At 35.4% G+C, this 14,529-nt stretch overlaps 1 pseudogene; it reads right to left on the bottom strand.

Moving 5' to 3' along the window:
- Positions 1-565: 565 nt before the first annotated feature.
- LOC105515515 lies at positions 566-13,607 on the bottom strand (annotated as a pseudogene).
- Between the last annotated feature and the right edge of the window lie 922 nt (positions 13,608-14,529).

Here is a 14,529-nt window from a genome sequence, read left to right on the forward strand (position 1 = left end):
TAAACTTAGGATTGGTATATTTAACTGTAGACAAAAGAGATGCTTCTTTGCCACAGAACACCCAGAGGAGATTCTTCAAAAAGGTATACCTTATTCTACAACAATTGCTTTATTTTTCTAATCTGCAAGTTTGTAATTTATTAAAAAAAAAACCTTCATTTTATATTAAACTGAGATTTCTGATCCACTATTCTAAGTTTAAAAACTACATTTTGTTCTGCATCACATCACAATAAAGCAATTACTTATGCATTTCAATCAATATTAAGAAAACAAATCAAAGGCACATATTAGACTTAACAGATGCAGGCAGAATGCAAGGGCAGAACAAATACACTGTATAAACATCTTCAAACTCAAATATACATTGGTTTCATGTGAAAGTTTCACACAGTGGCAACAACAAACAGAATGAACATGTAAACAAGAAAATAGGATACCGTTTTATAACAGTACCGTGAAGAAGCCTTGGATCAGAGTTTGCCAAATGTACTATCTTGAGATGTTTTAAGACAAACAGCTTTTCACATTTATGCAGCACTGTTCAGAAATAAACACATTTTCGCTATTGTTTTTGTTTGAAGAGAGGCTGGTGAAATGACTGAAGCTTGATTTGTAGTTGTTCTGTAATCTTCTTGTCCAGAGCCTTGTGGTGGGGAGGGGAGTGGGGTTTCAGGAGTTCAAATGTGGTCTGTATGAACCAGTGTGTGCATGGGACCTAAAAGTACAGTTTGTCCAATCAATGGATCTTGAGATAAATGTGGATGTATTGGATGATGGAGGTGACTACCACCATTGGAAGCCCCATCTAACATTTCCTGAAGTAGGTGGACAATTGAAGTCATCCCCAAAAGTTTTTTAAATAAACTGTATTTGCTCAATCATTTGCCAAATGATGCACGGCAGTGCGGGCAGCAGCAGAAACAACTCTCCAAACCTCCCCCAGGGAGCCATACTGCATGCGGATCATTGATATAGTTCTCCAAACCCATCCACTCTTGGAATTGCGTGTTTTTAATGTTTATTGGATCTGTGTAGCCCATTTCAGTGTAACCCTTTTGCATCTGAGCCAAAAAATACAATTGCCTTTTGGATTTCTTGAAATGGTTGAACCAGCTCATCTAGAACTCGATTGATTACACTGCTAATCTCAACTTCACAGCTGTTGCAGTGAATAATATAGTTGTTTCCCAAAAGCAAAATATCTTTATACATCATGGATCTCTTTATAGCTCCAGGGAGTTAAGTGTTCCCCTGCATGAGATCTCAACAGTGCCACCTTATCATCCAATGGTAACTGACAGAAGGCAGTAATATATTTAGCCCATTCCACCAAGACTAAGAGCTGCTGTTTCAGAAATTCACAGACATCACCAACACTTTCAATTTTTTATTTCATTTTATTTTTTTTTAACATGTATGTCAGTACTTGCCCCAAGGCTTGAGACTGAGATCTGGCAAGACAGAACTTCAGCTTGTGCCAGTGTTAATGGAGGGGATATTGCTGCCATCACATGTGCTTCTTCTGGTGCTCATTCTATTGCATTCATTATACACAACTTCTTTTTTCATTCCTGCTCTAAAACACTTTTTTAATCGACAGTATATACATTGATTCATTTTGGCCTTGTCAACAAAACATTGCCGACGGAACCTGCAAAAATAAACGTGACTCTTGCATATGCTGCATCTGAAGAAGCCCTCACACCCACCACAGCTCAATGCCCCACAGTGTTTTCCTGTTGCCTCGATCCTCATATAGCACAAAGACAGATGAGACTCTAGTCTGGGCATTCATATTTGTCCTCTCTGGGGCAGAAGTACCTGCAAGGAGCCACTCCCGAAGCTCTGGAGCTGCAGTCACTGTCCTGCAGCCGCCTCATCTCCCTGCAGCAGGTCCCTTCCATCCACCTCAACCGTGATATCTGACACCACACTTTGACAATTATTTTTTAATTGATTTACAGATTTAATGTAATTCCAGTGGAAATCCAAGTGAGTTATCCTGTGCATATTGACAAATGGGTTCAAATGTTTACATGAAAAGACAGGAGCCCCAGAATAATTCACAACAAACTGAAAAAAAAAAAAAAAAAAGCATGGAACTGACACTACCTGATTTCTAGAATTACTGTAAATCTATTGTAATCGAGATATGATGGTTTTGATGCAAGGAATAGACACATGGATTAATGTTAGCAAGCCCTTAACTAGAATCACACAAATGCAGTGAAACTGATCTTTGGCAAAGAAGCAAGGGCAATCCAGTAGAGAAATGAGTGTCATTTTACCAAATGGTCAGGAAAAATTAGACATCACCTGCCAAAAAGTAAACCTAGGGATAGATGAAAGATGTCACACTTTTCACAAGCAATAGTCCAAAGTACATCATAGAACTAACTGTGAAACACAACACTATAAAACTCCCAGAAGAAAACGTAGGCAAAAACGTGTGATTTTTGTTTAGCTGATGTGATGTTAAATATAAAACTGAAGTCACAGTCTATGAAAGAAAAAGAGATGATGTAAAGGTTATTGAAGTTGAAATATTTTGCTATGTGATAGTCACTATAATGACAATTAAGAGGCTAGTCACACCCTGGTAGAAAAAAAAATTGCAAAACATATAAAGAATTTGTATGAAAATATACAAATGCTTTTGTAACTCAAGAATAAAAATAAATAATGCAATTGAAAAATAGACAAAATGTCTAATCAGACACTTCACAAGTTAATATATACAGATGGCAAACAGGTATATGAAACTGTTCCACATCACATGCCATGATAGAATTGCATATTAAAACTGCAACAATAAGATAGCACTACATATCTATTACGATGGGTGTAACCCAAAAATATGATAATACCAAATTCTGGGAATAAATCAAAGCAATAGGAAATCTCTTTCATTACTGATAAGAATGCAAATGGTACAGTCATCTTGGAAGACAGTTTGGCAATTTCTTACAAAGCTACATATAGTCTTATCATAAGATCCTGTAATTGTGCACATAGATATTAGCCAAATTAACTTCAAAACTTATGTTCAAACAAAAGCCTGCACGTAAATGCTTATAGAAGCTTTATTCATAATCCCAAAAAACTTCAAGTAACTAAAAGCTACAATAGATGAATAAATAATCAGACTCCAATATATCCATTCAATGAAATATCATTCAGTGGTCAAAATAAGTAATCTACATTTCCTTTACATTTTTTACGACTTGATAAATATAAAGGAAATGAAAACATACATTGCTAAGTGTGTCAGTCTGTTTTCACCCTGCTGATAAAGACATAACCAAGACTGGGTAATTTATAAAGAAAAAAAGGTTTAATGGACTCCACAGTTCCACGTGGCTGAGGAAGGCACACAATCATGGCAGAAGGCAAAAGGCACATCTTAGGTGGCAGCAAGATAAGAGAGAATGAGAGAGCCAAGCAAAAGGGGAAACACCTTAGAAAACATCAGATCTCATGAGACTTAACACTACCATGAGAACAGTATGCAGGAAAACACCCCGATGATGTAATTATCTCCCACTCAGTTCCTCCCACAACACGTGGGAGTTATGGGAGCTACCATTTAAGATGAGATTTGGGTAGGGACAAACCTCTAAAAAAAATGTTTGGGTAGCCAAACCATATCATTCTGCCCCACCCCTCCCAAATCTCATGTCTTCACATTTTGAAATCAATCATGCCTCCCTAACAGTCCCCCAAAATCTTAATTCATTTTACCATAAACTCAAAAGTCCACACTCCAAAGTCTCATCTGAGATATGGCAATTCCCTTCCACCTATGACCCTGTGAAATCAAAAGCTTCTAAGATACAATGAGGTACAGGCATTGATTGGATAAATACACCCATTCCAAATAGGAGAAATTGGCCAAAACGAAGGGGCTAAAAGCCCCATGCAAGTCTGAAATCCAATGGAGCAGTAAAATGTTAATGCTCCAAAATGATCTCCTTTGACTTCATGTCTCACATCCAGGCAAGATGTGGGTTCCCATGGTCTTGGGCAGCTGAGCCTCTGTGTCTTTGTAGGCTCCCCTCCTGGCTCCTTTCAGGCTTGCATTGTCTGTGGCTTTTCCAGGCACACAGTGAAAGTTATAGGTGGATTTACCATTCTTGGGTCTGGAGGATGGTGGCCCTCTTCTCACTGCTCCACTAGGCAGTGCCCCAGCGGGGACTCTGTGTGGGGGCTTCAACCTTACATTTCCCTTCAGCACTGCCCTAGCAGAAGTTCTCCATGATGGTCCTGCCCTTGCAGCAAAATTTTGCCCGGACATCCAGGATTTTCCATACATCTTCTGAAATGTAGGTGGAAGTTTCCAAAATTCAATTCTTGACTGCTGTGCACCCACAGGCTCCACACCACATAGAAACTGCTAAGGCTTGAGGATTGCACCCTCTGAAGCCATGGTCCAAGCTGTACCTTACTCTCTTTTAGCCATGGCTGAGGCAGCTGGAATGCAGAAAACCAAGCGGCCACTGCACAGAGCAGGGGGTCTCTTTGCTCAGCCCATGAAGTTTTTTTTTTTTTGCTTTTTTTTTTTTTTTTTTCTCCTAGGCTTCTGGGTCTGCCATGGGAGAAGCTGCCAGAAAAGTCTCTGACATACCCTGCAAACATTTTTCCCATTGTATTAGTGATTAACATTTGGCTCCTTGTTGCTTATGCAAATTTCTGCAGCCAGCTTGAATTTCTCCTTAGAAAATGGATTTTTCTTTTCTATTATATTGTCAGGCTGAAAATTCTGAACTTTTACCTTCCATTTCCCTTTTAAAACTGAATGTTTTTAGCAACACCCAACTCACCTGTTCAACCCTTTGCTGGTTAGAAATTTCTTCCACCATATGCCCTAAATTATCTCCTTCAAGTTCAAAGTTTCACAAATCTCTAAGGCAGGGGCAAAATGTTGCCATTCCCTTTGCTAAAACATAGCAAGAGTCAACTTTACTTCAATCTGCAATGAGTTCCTCATCTCCATCTGAGATTGCCTCAGCCTGGATTTCATTGTCCGTATCATTATCGGCATTTCGGTCAAAGCAATTTCACAAGTCTCTAGGAAGTTCCAAACTTTCCCACATTATCCTGTCTTTTTCAGATCCCTCCAAACTGTTCCAACCTCTGCCTGTTACCCAGTTCCAAAGTCACTTTCACATTTTTGGGTGTCTTTACAGTAGCACCCCACTCCTGACACCAATTTACTGTATTAGTCCGTTTTCACACTGATGATAAAGATATACCTGAAACTGGGTAATTTATAAAAGAGGTTTAATGGACATACAGTTCCACATGGCTGGGGAGGCCTCACAATCATGGTGGAAGGTGAAAGTCACATCTTACCTGGCAGCAGACAAGAGAGAATGAGAGAGCCAAGCAAAAGGGGAAATCTCATAAAAACATCAGGTCTCATCAGACTTATTTACTACCACTAGAAGAGTATGGGGGAAACCCTCCCCATGATTTAATTGTCTCCCACCAGGTCTCTCCCACAACATGTGGGAATTATGGGAGCTACAATTCAAGATGAGATTTGGATGGGGACACAGCCAAACCATATCACTAAGGGACAGAAGCTAATCTGAAAGTCTTGCATACTTTTTGATTTCAATTACATGATATTGTGGAAAAAGCAAATCTATATACAGTTAAAAGATTGGTAGTTATCAGGAATTATGAGAATGAGAGTAGGATTGATTAAGAGGTATAAGGATTTTTAAGGCAGTAAAAATAGTGTATCTGGTCCTATAATTGTGGATACCTGGCACTGTGTATTTGATAATACACCTAAAACTTTACAAAACAGAAAATAAACAATAATGCGTGCAAATTTTAAAAAATCATTTAGGAGACCCAGAGATCCCAAGAAGGAATGCAGACTGTAATAATAGAATCTAACTGTATTGCAAATGTATGAAAAAACCTTAGTGACGGGCTTGGCAGAACAAGCTGCTGACCTAAATAACTTGAAAATGAGTGAGGCCTATAAGACCAAATACAAAAGGAACTTCACATAAACACTCTACTATAGTTGATAATAGTGTGTCCTATGAGAATGTGGGTAAACAATTCGGATATATATATATATATATCAGTATGAAATACTTAAAATAAGTATGGAATTGAAAACAGTAAATGGATGTGACAGATGATGGGAATCTTGTTTCTTACCAATGGTGTGGGAATTTACAGCTTAGTATGATGAGAAATTTAAAAAGATCCATGTGGCAATAAATTAAAGTTGAAGACATAAAAAAATCATGCTAATATAGAGACATATGTCTACATGTAGAAATGTTTATAGACATGAGTATATACATGTGTTAGCTTATACACATCTACTTTCTTGCTCTGATAGCTGAGAATGAATAAAAGAAATAAGCAGAAGTGACTCTTAGTTCTTGATTTTTACTACTATTCTTCATTAAAAGGAACCAGTGCTGCTTGGCAAAATTGCTCATTCTAGACCCAGGGCAGGATTTATACAAGATGAGCCTGGACTGAATGGAAAGCCAGAGAAAATGTGCATAATCAGATGTGTAATGAGTGAAGAGAATAAAACATCAAATCTTTAAAAATTTTCAGAGCTTGATTAACCACTGAAAGCAAATATGATTGCTTTCAGCCCTGCACCCTTCCTAATGATTAACACACACACACAATCAAATACAAAAGCAAAAGCAAGTGTTTCCTTAGTATAAATAGAAAGTAAATTAATTTTCAAGTAATAGAGAACAATTTAATTTGAAAATGTGACGCCTGGTCATTTTTGTAATAATTCTGTAATAAACATATTTCTGGAGCACTTGTTAATCTGTTTAATCCATGTTGTGGAGAAAGGATAATCATGGACACACTATTTTTGATCTTATAAAGCAATGAACAAATGCATGCAAAGGCCACTACTAATGATACCACCTTAAACAGTAGGTACTTTACTAAAACTACAGCAATCACATCTCCTTTTTAAGTTTATAGTATTCTAGCTGCAAATAGGTGAAAAGCCTCTAAATGACATAGGTCCAAAAGTCTCTATCATTACAGATATACTTAAACATTAAAATGCACGAGAATAGATGAAATTTTCTCATCTTCAATCATCCAAACTTAAGAAGATTCTTTATTTCATAAATGTCCTTATCCAGTTAACTGGTATAATGCTATGAAATGTAAGTACAGAAGACCGCTTCACTGCATTTTTGCTTTCCTCAGTTTCAGTCACCCACAGTCAAATACGGTGAGAAAATATTAAATGGACAATTCCAGAAGTAAACTGTATAAGTTTTAAATTGGGCACTATTCTGAGTAACGTGATGAAATCTCATACCGTGGCATGTGAATCCTTCCTTTGTCCAATACATCCATGGTATATATGCTACCTGCCCATAAGTCACTTAGCCATCTCGATTATCAGATCAATTGTGGCAGTATCACAGTGCTTGCATTCAAGTAGTTCCTACTGTACTTCATTATAGCCGCAAAGTGCAAGAAAAATGACGCCAGCAATTTGGCTATGCCAAAGAGAGGCCATAAGGTGCTTAAAGTACATAAAGTTGAAAGTGAAAGTTCTCAACTCAATTAAAAAAGAAAAAAAAGGAAAAAGGTTCTACTTTTTGCTAAGATGTAGGGTAAAAATAAATATTCTATTTGTGAAATTGAGAAGGAGGAAAAAATTATGTTAGTTTTGCTGTCACACCTCAAACTGCAAAAGTTACAGTCACAATGTGTGACAAGTGTTTAGTTAAGAAGGAAAAGGCAGTACTTTTGGGAATGGAAGATATGAACAGAAAAGTGTTCTGATTGACGGCAATCAGGTTCATTACCATCTGTGGTTTCATGCATTCCGTGGGTGTCTTAGAACATTTATTTCAAGGGCAAGGGCTATTCTAAGGAGCAAAGATCTGATAGAAGATTAAGCATTATTCTATAAAATGGCAATTTCTCTCATAAATTACCTAAAACAGAAAAGCCCCAAACACAATGCTATTAATTTTATGATGGGTTTGCTGACTGGGGGTAATTAACTGGTATTAAATATGCATTTTATGTTCTCTTATTCATTCTAATGAAATATTTTATATATTATTTTCATGAACAAATTTTCATATTTTGGTTGTTCACTTTTAATAAGTCATTAATTTGATCATGTTCAATAATTTTATAATTTTTTTAATTCACCCAATATGAAAAATATGATAGACATATCATATTCTATATACATAGAGACAGAATAATTTGAATATTTGATAGGATAAATCTATTAAAATACAGTACATATAATAATAATTCTAGATAACAAAGAAGAAAAGTCCTTAGCTGACAGACAAGTTTGAGCAGAAATTCCAGTACTGAGATATATAAAAAAAGATTCTTTATTTCATAAATATCCTTATTTGGGACATTTTCAAAATAGGAAAATTTGTAGGAAAAAAGGGAGAAAGATTGAGTTAAAGATAGAGACAAAGAAAGAGACTGTTTGGAGGGTGGTGCCAATATAAATTCCCCAGACAGAAATCCACATTTTAGTATAATCTTTAAAAATTCTTCAGGATATCTATTATCTATTTATAGGAAACAAACAACAATGCCAACAACAAACACACACATTTTCAATAAGTTAATCTAAGTTTTGTATTTCAGCTTTTTATAAAAAAATTAAAATAAACTGAAAATGTATACTAAAGTTAAAGTACAACCAATGTATTCTCTCTAAAACCATGAAGAAAAAATTGTTATCCCTTTATCAGATGAAAAAGTTTTAAAACCTGGCAGTTATGATCTTAATTAATACAAGTGATGAATGAAAGACTTCAGTTAGCAATAAACAGTAGAAGTGAGAGGTGGTCATTTATAATACCACCTCTAGACAGCCCAACATCATCTGAGTTATACCAAAAGCCATTAAAACAATTTTATTGGACATGAAATGTCAAGGAAAAAGAAAAGGAGAGCCAATACTTTGACAGCAAACCAACCAAATATAGAGAGTTCATAACAACCAATCTACCAAATATATAGAGAGTCCATAACACTTGCGCAGCTCAATTGAGCACTGGAATTCTTTGTATTTTTAAGAATTCTTGGATCCAGTTGCAGTGCTGCTAGTGCCCAGAATACCAGCTAAAATTTATAAAAAATAAATTTTTGTGGGCAACAGGAATCTAGGTTTGGATAAGGCTAAAACATGCAGGAAGTTAACGTAATAGATGGCATCACTCAAGATAATTTCTGGTTATTCATGGATTATCAGTGGACATATATACTCAATTGCTTATTCAAAGTTATTACTGAGTGCCTACCATAGAATAATTCTTCTTCAGGGCTCATTCGTCTAGGCACTGGCACATAGTGCTTTCCCACAATTTGCTTTTGTATCCAAACAATGAAATATAATATTACAGTGAAATAAAATTTATCCTTTAAATACAACAAATATTGGTGACATGGATCCAAATTAAAAGTGAGTATCATTATTTGTGTGACATCAGACAATTTGATTTCTGAGTCTTTTAAATCTAACATTGGGGTGAATAATTAATATTTAAAATTTACTTATAGGTCTGTCTTCTTATAATAATAAATGAAATTTTACATTATAAAGTGCTTTGGCAAACACTAACAAATGATCACAATCAGAAGTGAAAATATCATTTGCACAGATTTCACAGATGAAAATGATTTTAGGGAGGATAGTGACAGTCTTAAGATCATAAAGATAGTAAGTCAATAATTTGAATAAAATTGCAGGGTGTCATACCTTTAACTCAGAGACCTGAGGTTCCACAAATCTTGGTTCATTTAATATATTTAACAGAATGGTGGAATATTTAAAATAAATGTTTAAAAATTGGTAAATACTTTTCAGAAAAAAATACTTAACCTCAATCCCACACTGGTAGATGTGTTTGGTAGATAAACTAAAACAAGGACTATGCTGTATTTAAAGTTTAATAGGTTTTTCTTCAGTTAGTATATCTGAAAAGATTTGACTCAAGTTCCAAAAAAAAAAAAAAAAAAAAATCCTTCTAAACGCATCTTGCTTTACTATTGTTTTAAATTTTCTCTTATGTTTGTTCATTTCTTGTGTTTGTCATTTTTAAAATAGCACTAATTAACCTAAGGCTGGAGAGAAAATTGTATTACTAGATCCTGGAAGCTATGACCGTAGTATAGATGCTGGAATTATGCCAGGGCTGTTCTTTAGAAGGTATGGTTTGGTGGAAAGTGGAATTATAAAGAAATAGGGTCACCTTATTCATTATGTTCATTAGGTACCACATCTTGGTCTTAAGATCATTTAGGGGTACACAAAAATGTTTTAATTTTAATTTCCTTAAAATTGAAAGAAAAATGAATACACTATTTGCAAATATATAATGATCAATGCAATTTGAATTATAATTATTTTTATACCAATATGTTCATTGTAGATAGATAGATAGATAGATAGATAGATAGATAGATAGATGGAGATATATAGATCTCTCTTTCCTTTATAGAGAGAGACAACCTTCTGTGCTCCAACAATCTTCCTGCCTCAGCATCTGGAGTGGATGGGTCCACAGGTGTATGACACCATGCCCAGCTAATTCTTTATTTTATTTTATATTTTGTAGAGACAGAGTCTTGCTATATTGCCTAGGCTGTCTTTGAACTCCTGGCATGAAGCAATCTTCCTGCCTTGGCCTCCCAAAGTGCTGGAATTACAGGTGTGAGGCAACAAACCTGGCCAGAAAATATAACTGTGATTTATTTATTTATTTTTCTTATAGACAAAGGGATTCACAGAAGCAAAAGTGCATAGTGCCCATGAAAGTCATTATTTGATACTTTGGAAGAGGTACAGCCTTGCTTAGAAACACCATCCAAAACAGAATAAGCAAAGAAATATGCCATATTTTTTTCTTTTAATATACTCTAATTTCCTGGTGAAATTTCCCTGTGGCTGAATCTAGCTGGAAGCATATTCACAAGAAATCCTGGGAAATGTAATTTGCATTGTTAGCATATTCTGGTACAGTGCCTTAGGGAGGCAAGGAATAGATACTGGGACATTACTAGCTCAATCCTCCTATATTGTTATTTAGCATTAATATAACAATTTCCCTATATTTATACGCAAATAAAATTATCTTTCATCCCTCCATCTAACATGAAGCAACTATTCAACATATAAAGACATTCACATCTTCTTCAGAAAGAGAAGATACATGTTCTCAATCAATTACCAACCATTTCAAAGTTCAGGGTCTCCAGATGGTAATCAGACTTTTCATCAGATAAGAAAATGTGCCTCTAATATTTATATAATAAGTAGTAGAGATGGGTAAGACTTTGGCTACTCAGTAGGATGGCATGGCAGAACAACCCCAAGAATAACTAGAAAATTAAATAATAAATTAATCTTATTTTAAAGACATTAAAGACCTCAACATTCAAACCCTGTCACTGAGTAATTTTGTACATGGGCCAAATGAACAAAGGATTGAGGAAGCCGAGCACAAAGGAGGAATAATATCCATAGGATGTGTCATTTTGTCCACTTGATTATTGAAAGCCTCCTTGGTAGTAGATGAGAAGTTACAAGAAAAACAGATATTCTCACACCCCGTGCCTACACTTACGATTCCATACACGTAACTCTTCCCCAGAGCTCCATGTGACAGATATTTTAATCTTGTTCTTTCCTAACCTGTAATCTAGAAAATGTAGATCTTTATCTCAGGTGACTTTTTTTCTTTACACAAGGGAGATAATCAAATGTACTTCAGCAATATTTCAATTTCTTTCTGAGTTAACCCTGAGTTGGACTGTAATGCAACACCCATCTGCTTCCAGGTGAAAGAAACATATCATGCAGAATTATATGTAAATCATGTTTTATCTTTATTTTATTTTATTTCTATAGATTTAGGGGATACAAGTGCAGTTTTGTAACATTGAAAGAGTGTGTGGTTGCGAAGTCTAGGTTTTTAGTGTGATCATCACCCATATACTTTTCTTTTTCCTTTAGTTGGCCACTTGGCCATAGATAGGGTAATCATACATCTAGTTTGTGTATTCCTATTGTTAAAACATAATGATTTATAACTCTATATTATCCTCACACTCTGACATCTGGGTCATCTAAGTCAATGCTTTTTCAAATCTTATAGGCATATTAGTAACGTGATGATTTTATTGAAATATAGATTCTGATTCAGAAATTCTATGACGGGGCCTCAAATTCTGCATTTCTAACAACCTTTCAAGAGAGGCTGAGGCTGCTGTTCAGTGTCCAAACTCTGAAAAGTGAAGATTTAGAGAAATTTCCATCTCTGGTTTACCAAAGTATCATCAATGTAGGTGACTTGTAGGAAGTCCATTTATGAAAATCTTTGCAAACTACATGAGGAGAGAGTCAAAGTGTTGACATTGCCCTGATATAATACAGATGAGTTACACTGCTACTGATAAAAGAACATTACAAGTAATTTTATGGAAACACTCTGACAGATTAAAAAACAACAACAACAAAAAAAACAAGTAAGCAAACAAAATTTGCTCAAGGAGATGCCAGAAGCTGAGTGGAACAATAATGCACTTTAATGTCTACCAGGTTGGGTTTAAAATAATTTCATAAGCATTCTCTAATATCCACACTTCTCACTTCAAATTTAGAGTTTTGGCAGAGAATCTCATTTTTGAAGCTAACGTTTGGCAATTCCTACAATAGTAACCTAGATTCATAGGTTAGAACCTCTTGCTAAGTTTTTACATCCATATTTATTTATTGGGACAAGAAACAAGAGCTCTCCAGAGACGGTAACAGAACTTGTATTTACTCACAGAACATCTTAGCAGTGCCAGCTTCCCATACACGGATTCCTCATGAGGCAATGTAATGAAGGCCAGACATGCCTGTGTGTGCAGCAGGGTTAGCATTACAGGGAGGAACACTGAAATTCAGACCCAAAGTTTACATAGGGCAGCTGCCCATCTGTCCATCATCCATTCAGGGATATGGAGAGGGAAAAATAAGCAAAGAAATAAACAAACCTTGATTTGAGAAGTTAAATAAATCCTCTCTGGGAAGAGGATAATCCAACTGCTGTTAAAAACTGAATTTCAAAAGTGAAAACTGTAACATCTGACATAAAAATTCACTGCATGGGTTCAATTGAATAATGAAGATGACAGAGAAATAAGTCACTAAACTTTAAGAGTAGGAATTATCCTACCTGAAAAACAGAGAGAGAAAATACAATATTTTAAAAAATTAAACAGAGCCTTGGAAACAGTGGAACAATATCAAAAAGATCTACTAGTTTGGTCATTTGATTACTACAAGGAAAGAAGAAAAACACTGGTAAAAAAAAAAAAAAGTTGTGGAAATAATGGGCAAAAACTAAAATTTGTAAGTGGAAGGAGCTAAGACCTTTTTGCAACCATCATGTAAAAGACACAAGAGAATGCGTTTTTCACTGACTGACCTAAACTGACAGATAAATGCAAAACTGCGATGTCCTTTTCCTGAACTTACTTAACCCTAGATTATCTTTTGAGGACTTAAAATTATTAATTCCATAAATGCACTTTTCTGGAATTTTGACCATCTTTTCAAGAACTGAAAATTGCTTAATGCAAGCTTGTCCAACCCACAGCTTGCAGGTCGCATGCAGCCCAGGATAGCTTTCGATGCTGCCCAACATAAATTTGTAAGCGTTCTTAAAACACTATGAGCTTTTTTTGTGATTTTTTTTTTTTTAGCTCATCAGCTATCATTAGTGTTGGCATATTTTATGTGTGTCCCAAGAAAAGTATTCTTCTTCCAATATGGCCCAGGGAAGCCAAAAGATTGGACACCCCTGGCTTAGTGGAATTATTTTCCTTGCCCTAACATCATATCTTATTTCCTGGTTCTCATTCCCATCCTTTATGTTTCCCCTTCCTATTTTAATTAATAAAAATCCTTGCTTATTGCAAAGAAAATTGCATCTGATTTTGTGAAGGTTATTGATCTTCTTCTTCTTCTTCTTCTTCTTCTTTTTTTTTTTTTTATTGAGGCAGAGTCTTGCTGTCACCCAGGCTGGAGTGCACTGGCCAAATCTTGGATCACTGCAAACTCCACCACCTGAGTTCAAGCTATTGACCTGCCTCAGCCTCCTGAGCTCCTGAGTAGCTGGGACTACATTACTTTTAATGGCAAAAACAGTAAATACTTGTGAACCAATCTAAAAAAATTGGTAATTAATGCTATGAATTTTCTTCCATGTGCTGTACTAGTTACATCCTAAGGATTTTAATATGTTATGTTTTAATTTTCATTTTCATAATATTTTCTAGTTTCATTTTTTTACTTCTTTGACTTGCAGCTTATTTAAAAGTATCCTTTCCTTTGTGTTCTGGGTCTATTTTTATGTACTCTGTTTTTTTTTTTCTCTCTCTTAAAGGGTGTATTTCCCTGCTTCTCTGCATGTCTTCACATTTTTATTGGATGTCAGACATTAACATTTATAATTGTTGGGTACTGGTTAC

Source organism: Colobus angolensis, unplaced genomic scaffold, assembly GCF_000951035.1.
Source record: "Colobus angolensis palliatus isolate OR3802 unplaced genomic scaffold, Cang.pa_1.0 Scaffold261, whole genome shotgun sequence".
Taxonomy (NCBI): domain Eukaryota; kingdom Metazoa; phylum Chordata; class Mammalia; order Primates; family Cercopithecidae; genus Colobus; species Colobus angolensis.